Source organism: Aethalodelphis obliquidens, unplaced genomic scaffold (assembly GCF_003676395.1).
Source record: "Aethalodelphis obliquidens isolate GAN/ISIS:26980383/991018 unplaced genomic scaffold, ASM367639v1 scaffold38, whole genome shotgun sequence".
Classification (NCBI taxonomy): Eukaryota; Metazoa; Chordata; class Mammalia; order Artiodactyla; family Delphinidae; genus Aethalodelphis; species Aethalodelphis obliquidens.
The window spans coordinates 10,506,997-10,518,959 of NW_020837982.1; positions in this window are offsets into that span (position 1 = coordinate 10,506,997).

Consider the following 11,963-nt stretch of genomic DNA (forward strand, 5'->3'; position numbering starts at 1 on the left):
CCTGGACTGTCTTGTCACCCCCCTTCTATAGGTAATTTTATCCATTCCCCTGGTTTTGGTGACCATCTGCTATTGATGGCTCTTAAACCCGTGTGTCTCCAGCCCTGAGTCTTTCCCACCTTCTAGCAGACTCTGAGCCAGACATCCTCTAGCCAATTGCTTCTCAGGCTTCTGAAACGTAAGTCCTCATCCAGGCTCCTCTTTTTCCCCCTCCCATGCTGAGGTATGTCGCCACTTACCCACAATCATTCCTTAGTGCCCATTCCTCCTTTGTAGAACAGCTTCCCCTGGATGCCCAGGCTCAGCACAGCAAAGGTGAAGATTTATGGTATCAAACTGAGATATGTGAAAGATTTACAAGATGCTGTTGCCTCGCTTTACCCTTAGTACCAAACACTACCAGCGACTTCCGCCTCTAACTTTCTCCTTGCTGCCCAAATCAAGGTCTATTGCTTCTTCTGTCTGCTAATACCTGCTCTCTTATTTCTCAGCTGCTACCAAGAGAGTGTTCCATACCTACAGCCCCTCCCTCTCTTGCCCCATTTGCTCTTTAGCTACTGTTAGCTCTGCCCTCTCCTTTTCCAGGTTCTGCTAGCACTCCGCCAAATCCTTGACCTTTTCTCTGCCCTCTACGTCCTGTCCTACCTACTATATCTGATATTACTTACTGCCTCCTTCTTGAAACCTCCTCCTTGTATTTTTTTAACCTAATTGCAGTAAGAGTCAATATTTATTGAGCACTAAGTATGTGCCACATGCTGTGTTAAACACTTTAAATGTCTTCAGTCATTTACTCCTTCCAGCAGCCCTGAGAAGTGGATACTAGTATAATTATCCCCATTTTCCAGATAACAAAACAGAGGAATAGTGAAGTTAAGCAACCATCTTAAAATCACACAGCTCTTGAACAAGCCAAGCTGAGAATCCAGTGCAGACCAGCCCAACTCCAGAGGCCATCTTCTTTCTTTTTTAATATTTACTTATTTATTTATTTTGGCTGCACCGGGTCTTCGTTGTGGCACGCGGGATCTTCGTTGTGGCATGTGAACTCTTAGCTACGGCATGTGGGATCTAGTTCCCTGACCAGGGATCGAACCCGGGCCCCCTGCGTTGGGAGCTCAGAGACTTAGCCACTGGACCACCAGGGATGTCCCCCAGAGCCCATCTTCTAAGTCGCCAACCTCCTTCCACTGTGCTGGGACTATACTTTCCTATCTTCCCCAACAATCCTTTGACCCCCACATTCCCTCTAGTACTTTCCATATGTCAGGCTTTTCCTTCGAAACTAATTTTTTTAATTTATTTTTTATTGAAGTATAGTTGAATTACGATGTTGTGTTAATTACTGCTGTATAGAAAAGTGACTTGTATACATTCTTTTTCATATTCTTTTCCATTATGGTTTATCACAGGATAGTGAATATAGTTCTTTGTGCTCTACAGTAGGACCTTGTTGTTTATCCATCCTATTATACCAGCCTTTGAAACTACATTTCTTAAAAGACTGTTTCCATCACCCAGGCTCTGCTTCTTCCCTTGGGAGGGGGGAGGGGCATGAGGAAAGACACTGACATCTGCCCTGTCACTTAGTTCAATGGACCCTTTTTTTACCCTTGTTCCTCCACCTCCGTCTATGTGACAGATGTAACTGGAGACCATCTCCTTCTCAGACTTCTTCGTGGGCTCCTCAAGCTTTTATTTGCTAGAGTCCCCAGTTCTTCTGTTCTGACTCTGTTACCTTTGGGGAACTTGTCCACTTCCACTGCTTCAGCTATGACCTGTTACAGGTAGAATTGTGTCCCCCAAAATATACGTTGAAACCCCAACCCCTGGTACCTGTGAATGTGACCTTATTTGGAAATAAGGTCCTTGCAGATGAAATGAAATCAAGATGAAGTCATTGGGCTGGGCCCTAATCCATATGACTGGTGTCCTTATAAGAGGAAACTACCACGTAAAGACAGACACATAGGGACAATGCCATGTGATGACAGCAGAGACGCCAGTGCCATAGCTGCAATCCAAGGAGTGCCTGGGCTACCAGAAGCTGCAAGAGGCAAGGAAGGATCCTCTTTTCAAAACTTGGAAGAGAGGGCAGCACTGCCAACATCTTGATTTCAGACTTCTATCCTATAGAACTGTAAGAACAAGCTTCTGTAGTTTTCAGCACCAAGTTTGTGACACTTTGTTGCAGCAGCCCTAGGAAACCAATAAACAACCCAAACACAGATGACTCCCCAGTCTATGCCGCTAGCCCAGACCACCCTCCCGAGCTCCAGATCTGTGATGCCCAGCTGCCACCTGGAACTCTCCAGGGTCCCCTGTCTCGGGAAAGGGCTCCAGTATATCTGGCTGTGGTGATATGCACTCTGCTGTGCTTACCTGTTTCATGCTCTCAGCATTTCTCACCTGCATCCTCCAAAATTGCCCCCCTCCCATCCACTTTTCACGAAGCACCCCACAAGCAAAATAGCCTCCCAGTCATTCTGTCCTAACCCTGCCTTTATTTTCACTGTAGTATTTATCAGTACCTGATAGTTTCTTGTTTTTAATGTATATAAGCTTGGGTTCTTGGCTGGCTTCTTCACTGCTGTATTCTAAGCATCTAAAACTGTACCTGGCATCTGGTAAGTGGCCAGTAAAGAGTTGACTGAATGAAAGAAGAAAGCCAGAAAGATCTTTCTAAAATGCTTTTTTTTCTCAGTACAGATCTGTCGTCACAGAAAGTTCTAGCAGACAGCACTGTTACACAACGCTCTCTTTCAACCTCAACTTCCATGATACTAAATCCGTTCTCAAAGTTCCAGGGATTCCCTGTTTGAATTAACTTCACTGACATTTATGGAGTACCTTCCTCCGACCATGTGGTGGGGAAGGCAGCGTGGATGGAATGATCACCAGAGCGCTCCTTAGCAACTCTGTGTGTCTTCTAAAAATAGTTCAGGTGGGGAATTCCCTGGCGCTCCAGTGCTTAGGACTCTGGACTTCCACTGCAGAGAGACTGGGTTCGATCCCTGGTCAGGGAACTAAGATCTCATAAGCCGGGCAGTGCAGCCAATAAATAAATACATAAACAAATAAAAATAATTCAGGTGGTTTACAATAAAATATGCCTGTTCATTTATTTCCTCAACAAGCATTTAGTGAGCACTTTCTGTGCGCCAAGGTGTTATAAAAGGTGCTGGGAAGACACTTATTCGGTGGTGAATAAGACACTCCCTGCCCTCACACCACTTACAGTCTAGTAAAGGAGGTGATGAAATAAGTCAACAGATATACATGATAATAACAGATGTAATCAAAGGAAATGCACAGATTGGTGTGGTGTGTAGAATAGGAGGCTGTAAGGGGATAATCTAGAATTAGGCCACCAGGAAGATGCTGCTGGGAGGTGTGTCACAGTTTATGCTGTGACCTGAAGGATGAGAAGAAGACAGCCAAGTGTTGGGATTAGGGAAGAGAGTTCCAGGCACATGAAAAAAAAATTAATGCAAAGGCCCTGACGCAGAAAAGACATGAGCCTATCAGAGGAAAATGTTTAGTGAACAAGGTGGAGGATGAGATAGGCAGGGCCAGATTAGCCAACGCTTTGGAACCTGGATTTTATCCTAAGAGTGATGGGAAGTCTCTGAAGGGTTTTATTTTTATTTAAAATTTAAAATAAATTAATAAATTAATTTATTTGGCTGCGTTGGGTCTTCGTTGCGGTGCGCGGGCTTCTCATTGCAGTGACTTCTCTTGTATCAGAGCACAGGCTCTAGGCATGCAGGCTTCAGTAGGTGCAGCACACAGGCTCAGTAATTGTGGCTCACAGGCTCTAGAGCGCAGGCTTGGTAGTTGTGGCGCACAGACTTAGTTGCTCCGTGGCATGTGGGATCTTCCCAGACCAGGGCTCGAACCCCTGTCCCCTAGCACTGGCAGGCGGGTTCTTAACCACTGCGCCACCAGGGAAGTCCCTTTTCAAGGGTTTTAAAAGGGGGAATGAGTGATATGGTCTAATTTATTATTTTTTAATAAACTTTATTTTTTTTAATTAAAAAAAATTTTTTTGGCCACACTGCATGGCTTGCGGGATCTTAGTTCCCTGACCAGGGGTCCAACCTGCGCCCTCGACAGTGAAAGCACCGAGTCCTAACCCCTGGACCACCAGGGAATTCCCAAAACTTTATTTTTTAAAGCAGTTTTAGATTCACAGCAAAATTAAGTGGATGATACAGAGATTTCTCGTATACCCTGTGCACCCATGCATGCACAGCCTCCCCTACTTGACTTACATTTTAAAAATATTACTTGGCTGCTCTGGGGAAAATAAACTGGAGGGAGGCAGAGGTGATGGGGCCGTGAGGATGGAGAGAAATGGACGCGTTTGAAGTACATTTTGGAAGTAGTGTCTGCAGGGCTTGATGGTGGACTGGATGTGGCGGTGAGAGAAAAGGAATCACGGAATCTAGGGTTTTAGCTTGAACGTGGGCAGATGCTGATGCTATTTATTTCCACGAGAAACCCTGGGAAGAGGAACATAGTCAGGGGCTTGGTTTGGGGCTTGTTTGAAACATCCAAGAAGAGCGCTCAGGCAGGCAGTTTGAGGGATGCGTCTGCGGCTCAGGAGAAAGTTGAGGCTGGAGCCCCGCGCAGATGGGAGTTACAGCCCTAGGTCAGGCTGAGCTCCCTATGAAGTAAGTGTTGAACTCTCTATTGTCACAGATGAGGAGATAGTCCCAGAGAGGCTAAGTGACTGGGCCAAAGTGATGTACCGAATTGAATCTCGGAGACAGAGTTTTGGGTGAAGTAGAAAAGAATAGCCTTATTGCTTTGCCAGGCAAAGGGGGACACAGCGGGCTCATGCCTCTCAGAATTGTGTGTCCCAACCCATGGGGAATTGGTGAGGAGTTTTTATAGCAATGGATCAAGTGTGGGGTTGCTGATAAGATTAGAGTGTGTGCAGGGCTTGCACTCCTTTCATCTTGTCTCAGGTGGTCTCCTAATTTTTTTTTTTTTTTGGCTTGGCATGCGGGATCTTAGTTCCCCGACCAGGGATTGAACCTGCGCCCTCTGCAGGAGTCTTAACCACTGGACCAGGGAAGTCCCTGCTTTCCTAATCCTGATTGACTTCTCTGGTTCCTTTAATGTTGCCTCAGGTGGTTTCTTGGCTGCCTCTCCCTTGTCTCTGTCTGCATCCTCTCCCTTCCCGAGGAGCAACTGTTTGAATCTGCCGTTTGGAACCCAGGGAAGGTCATGGAGGCTGGAGTCTGTTCCCTACAAACAAGAAACAGGGGACAGAAAGGCTTCCATGCCCAGGAGCCCCACAGGGTCCTGCTCGGTTTCAAAAGCTACACAGTGTGAGTGGCCCAGGAGGGGGAAGGGCATGACTGTGTTGGGAGGTGCAGGAGGCCTGCAGAGGCTCTGGCGAGGAACAGCTGGGATGGGGAGGTTGGAACCTAAATCCCGCAGGCCTCAAATCCAGGCAAAAATCCTGTCCTGAATCCAGAGACGCCTGAATGATGTCTAAAGCGCTTTACTGGGTTCTTCTCGGCGGAATTGACTCTTCTCAGAGGACTAACCCCTTTGGTGAGGATTTAGTCCTCCCTGGCAGGCTGCAGAAGACAGTGGGGGTAGTTTGGTCAGATCAAACTCTGACATTACAGCTCAGTCTGGGGAGCCCAAGTAGCCCCTAAGATGGGCTACGCAGATGAACTGCAGGGCAGACTTGAGGAACTTCCTCTTCAGGGTTGGCAGGAGGGGAGACTCCCTCCTCTCTAAACAGGCAGGAGATGGGCCTCAAGCAGGGGGAATCCTCTTTCTTTCTTTTTTAAATTAAATTTAATTAATTAATTAATTAAGGCTGCATCGGGTCTTAGTTGCGGCACGCGGGATATCCATTGAGGCATGCCGGATCTTTCATTGTGGCAAGCGGGCTTCTCTCTAGTTGTGGCGTGCGGGTTTTCTCTTCTCTAGCTGTGGCACGCGGGTTCCAGAGCGCGTGGGCTCTGTAGTTTGCGGCACGTGGGCTCCAGTTGAGGCGTGCGAGCTCAGTAGTTGTGGCGCGAGGGCTTAGTTGCGCCTCTGGAATGTGAGATCTTATGTCCCAGACCAAGGATCCAACCCACGTCCCCTGCATCGCACGGCGGGGAAACTTCTTTCTTGTCCAACTTCCATCTCTAAAGCTGGTTTCCCCTTTGTGAAACTAGGAGTTCGTGAGTCCCACTCATCTCTGAGTTGCCCAGTCCCCTTTTCCTTCAAAGAACAAATTGGGGGCACCAGTGCCAAGAAGAGTCAGTTATTTTAAGCTGAACCGAGCATCGTAAAGACGAGGAGAGGTGAACACAGGAGAGAGAAGGGCATGCAGGTCTTGGACCTGTTTCCTGGCAGGTCAGGACAAGGTGGCTCTGATGTGTGCCCTGAGTAGACTCTTTAATCTCTAACTTCAACTCACATCTCACTGTTTTTGATTTCGTTTTGTTTTTGAGATATAATTGACATATAATATTATATTTGTTTCAGATGTGCAACATAGTGATTTGATATATGTATAGATTGCAAAATGATTATCACACTCTATCTAGTTAACATCCTTATCACACTATATCTAGTTATCATCCATTACCACACATAGTTACAATTTTTCCTTCTTCCTGTGATGAGAACTTTGAAGCTCTACTCTTAGCAACTTTCAAGCATACAATATAGTGTAATTAGGCATAGTCACAATGCTGTACATTACATCCTCAGGACTTTTTACTTTATAATTGGAAGTTTGTACCTTTGACCCCCTTCACCCATTTCACCCACCTGCCACATCTCACTGGTCTTTTTTTTCCATGCCACATGGCATGCAGGATCTTAGTTCCCCAACCAGGGATTGAATGCATGCCCCCTGCAGTGGAAGTCTTTTTTTTTTTTTCCACATTCTCAACTTTATTTCCCATCCTAGTGATGGCTCCTCTGTACAGTGTAGGAAAGGGACCCCCACCAGGGGTGCGGAGAGACAGTGTAGGCCGCACTTGACCGTCAGTGAAGGTGACGAGGATGACCAGAGACTGGCAACCACACAACAGGAAGCCAGGGGTGGCCCTTCCAAGTCTCATCAAGGACCCAGAGTGGGTTTCAGAGCCCCAAGGGCCTAACAGTACGATTCCCAGAAGCCAAGGTCCGCAAGTCATCAAGGAGTGCCCAAGGCCCCAGTGAGGCCTAGAGGGCCAGGGTGTCTTTGATGAGCCTGCGCATGGTGTTGGTGACGGAGGAGCCCAGGGTGTCAGTGATTTGGAAGGAGATCTTGTAGAGGTAGGGCTGCACGTCCCGCAAACCTGTGTCACACACGTTGTCCACCTCCGACTGTGAGGACATCTTGGACGTGTCCTCGTGCTGGTTCATCACCTCTACAATGTTGGTGATCTTCTTGCAGAACTTCTCACCCACCTTCTCCCGGCAGATCTGCCGCCCCCTGCAGTGGAAGTCTTAACTACTGAACCACCAGGAAGGTCCCCTCACTGGTGTTTTGGTTTTTTTTTTAATAAATTTATTTATTTATGGCTGTGTTGGGTCTTCATTGCTGTGCACGGGCTTTCTTTAGTTGTGGCGAGCGGGGGCTACTACTCTTTGTTGCAGTGAGCGGGCTTCTCATTGTGTCTTCTCTTGTTGCGGAGCACGGGCTCTAGGCGCACAGGCTTCAGTAGTTGTGGCACGTGGGCATAGTAGTTATGTCTCATGGGCTCTAGAGCTCAGGCTCAGTAGTTGTGGTGCACGGGCTTAGTTGCTTCGTGGCATGTGGGATCTTCCCAGGCCAGGGCTCGAACCTGTGTCCCTGCATTGGCAGGCGGATTCTTAACCACTGCACCACCAGGGAAGCCCCCCTCACTGGTCTTAAAACCCTCTTTCTTCTTGATTCCCGCTGAGCATCTGGCAGTTTCTCTCGGGCTCAGATTGCTGCCCCTCCTCATTCATTCACTCATTTATTTATTCATTCTATAAACATTCAGAGCTAGCCACGTGTCAGGTTCTGTGGTGGGTGTGGGGACTACCCTGCTCACACAGAGCTCAGCGTCTGGAGAGGGAGACAGACATATTGTCTGTAGGACAGGTGATGGGTAGGAGTGAGCACAGGGGCCATGAACAGAGAAGATGCCATTCAAGTTAGCCTGGGAGTGTCAGGATGGCATGGGCTGGAGGTGAAGCCAGACCTCAGTGCTGAAAGGCACAGGAGAAATGGCCAGGTGGAGAGAGGGGAGGCAGGAATGGGATTTGGAGTGACCAAGTGACTGTGGGCCAGTGCACGGGCCCTGGACCCAGGATGCAGCAAGGGTAGTCCTGTTTGAGGATTGAGGCCCTAACCTGCCCCTTGGATCTTCCTTCTCTCAACACAGAGGCCATCTGCCCTTCAGTTCCTCTCTTATACCTTGAGATATTCTTTTTGGTTTTTATGGCCTCGCGGCTTGCGTTCCCGACTAGGGATTGAACCCAGGGCTCCTGCAGTGGGAGTGCAGATTCCTAACCACTGCACCGCCAGGGAATTCCCCTTTGAGGTGTTCTTTTCATGGGTCTAGACCAGCCAAGAAGTGTTGATACCCAGCTAATTTTGCTTTATCCCTTGCCCACCAAGTTCCCAGACCTTCCCTCACCCTGTTGAGGGCCGATCTTTCTCCAGGTTCCTCAGCTCGGGTGTCTCCCTGACAAAAGAACTGCCGGGCTTCCAGGCTGGGTTTGGCCCCTCTGGGTGCTCACTCAGCCCCCACGTGCCCTGCTGTCGGCCGCATGGCTCTGCTCTGCAGTTGCCCGGCTACCTTTTTTAAAAAATATATTTATTTATTTATTTGCTTGCACCAGGTCTTAATTGCAGAAGGTGGGCTCCTTAGTTGTGGCATGCAAACTCTCAGTTGCGGCATGCATGTGGGATCTAGTTCCCTGACCAGGGATTGAACCTGGGCCCCCTGCATTGGGGGCATGGAATCGTAGCCACTGTGCCAGCAGGGAAGTCCCCTGGCTACCTCTTCAGTCTGACCACAGGGCTTGCCCCAGAACGAGCCTCAGTTTCTACCTGGAGAGCGAATGACTGAGCAAACGAATGATCTAATGCTCTAGAGTCATTTGCGATGGGCTCACTGAGTTTCCTTCTTCTGTGAACTGGGTCCCTGTTCCGTCCTCAGACCTATTCCCTACTTGCTTGGTCCAGTTTCTAAGAGACTTTCTGGCTTCTCTCCCTAGCACCTGGGTTCTGCAAGGCCTCTGGGAATGGTGGGGTGGGGAGAACTCCTGGGCCTTTCCTCCAGGCCCAGAACCACTCCAGTCTCATTCTTCTCCATCTCCACCCTCTTTTTCTTAACTTCCACAGGAGCAAGGTCAAAATCACGGAAGATCCCTCAGGCATTTTCTCAGGGCTTCTCCTCCTACTCTCATACCAACTGCTGTTCATAAACCCATCAGTCACTGGTGGTAGACAGGTACTGGCCTGAGCACACGGGCTAATGTTATACATTTGTTTATTATCTGATAATCTCCTCCTCCCAACTGTGGGGCAGGGATCATAGTGCTAATCTCACCACCCTTGTATCCCAAGTATCTGGCACTTAATGGACTCAGTAAATATGAACTGAATGAATGGATGACTGAGTGAATGCACTCAAGGTTTCTCTGCTGATCCCAGCAGCTGAGTGCTGTAAGAGCGGGTCCAGGAACGTCCCGCCCCCTCACCCACACCTAAGCGTTCCCCATTTGCTCATCCTCAAGCTTCACTTCGTCTGTTTGACTTTTTTTTAACTTTGTTTTGTTTTGGCCGTGCCAGACGGCATGTGGGAGCTTAGTTCCTCCCTCCACCAGGAATCAAACCCACGCCCTCAACAGTGAAAGTGCAGAGTCCTAACTCCTGGACCGCCAGGGAATTCCCAACAACAAATTTTTTTTTTCATCAATTTGGTAAGAGTTTATTTAGGTTTTCTACTTCTTTGATTTAATTTTGATAAATTGTATATATGTATACACATACATTATATATTTCAGGAAATTGTCCACTTAGACTGTTTACAAATGTATTAACAAAGAACAGTCTGAAGCGCTTTGATTATGGAAAATGTCAAACATGCATAAGGAGAAAAAAGAGTATCATAAACCCATTTCCCATCCCCTAACTTTAGCTTTATCTATACCTCTCCCCACTTCTGCCTCTCATGTATTATTTTGAGACAAACTCCAGAGATATCATTTCACATGTAAATAGTTCCATATGTACTGTTAAAGACGACTTTAAAAAATAGCCTCATATTAGCACACCAAATGAATAATTTCCTAATATAAAATACCAGTGTTCAGACTTCTAATCATCTCTTAATGTTCCCACCCTTTTGTAGTTTGTTTGAGTCCAAACTCACTCATTTGACTTACATTTTTTAATCTGTAGTTTCCCCTGCTGGTTTTCTTTTTCCCTTTGTAATTTATTTATTGAGGAAATGCTCATTTTTTTTTCTTTTGTTCAGCAAGTCTTCTTCATAGTTTGTCTTATAATGGTTTCTAATCTCAGCTATAGTTGATTTATGACCTTTTCCACTTCTAACATAGTTTATGTCTTTTTTTTTCTAGGTCGATCTTGCCAGAGGTATGTCTATTGTTATTATTTTTTTTAAACAAAGGACCAGCTTTAGCTTTTCCAACAACACATTTTTAAAGTAACAGCTTTATCAAGATATTCATATACTAACAATTTAATTATTTAAAGTGTACAATTCGATGGTTTTTTTTTTTTTTTTTTTTTTTGCGGTACGCGGGCCTGTTGTGGCCTCTCCCGTTGCGGAGCACAGGCTCTGGACGCGCAGTCTCAGTGGCCATGGCTCACGGGCCCAGCCGCTCCGTGGCATGTGGGATCTTCCCGGACCGGGGCACGAACCCGTGTCCCCTGCATCGGCAGGCGGACTCTCAACCACTGCGCCACCAGGGAAGCCCCAATTCAATGTTTTTTAATATCTGAAGAGGGCAACCATCACTCCAATCAATTATAGAACATTTTCATCATCCTAAAAGACACCCTTTGCCCCTTCCCCCGCAGTCGTTAGCAGTCCCTCCCCATGTCTTCATTTCTCCCTAACCCCTAAGCACTAGGCAACTACTCTCTACTTTCTGTCTCTATGGATTTGCCTATTATGGACATTTCATGTAAATGGAATTACACACTACTGTATGTGGCCTTTTGTGACTGACTTTTATTTAGCATATGTTTCATGGTTCATCCATGTCGTAGCATGTACCCAGTACTTCAATCCTTTTTATTGTCGAATAAGATTTCATTGTATGGATATACTATATTTTATTTATCCTTTCATCAGTTGATGGACATTTGAGTAGTTTCTACTTTTTGGCTGTTATGAATAATACTGCTTTGAATATTCGTGTACAAGAGTTTTCATTTTCTTTTTAATTAAAAATTTTTAATTAATTAATTAATTTATTCACCTATTTATTTGGCTGTGTTGGGTCTTTGTTGCTGCACACGGGCTTTCTCTAGTTGCGGCGAGCGGGGGCTACTCCTCGTTGCAGTGCGCGGGGCTTCTCATTGCAGTGGCTTCTCTTGTTGTGGAGCACAGGCTGTAGGTGTGCGGACTTCAGTAGTTGTGGCACGCAAGCTCAGTAGTTGTGGCACACGGGCTTAGTTGCTCTGAGGCATGTGGGATCTTCCCCCACCAGGGCTCGAACCCGTGTCCCCTGCGTTGGCAGGCAGATTCTTAACCACTGCGCCACCAGGGAAGTCCAAGTGTTTTTAAATTGAGGGTGAAATTCACATAACATAAAACTAAACATTTTAAATAAACAATTCAGTGGTATTTAGTACATTCATATGTTGTGCAACCACCACCTCTAATTCCAAAACATTTCATCACTCTAAAATAAAACCCCATGACCATTAAGCGGTTACTTCCCATTCCCCTCCCTTTTAGCACCTGGTGACCACCAGCCTGCTTTTTTTTTTTTTTTTTTTTTTTTTT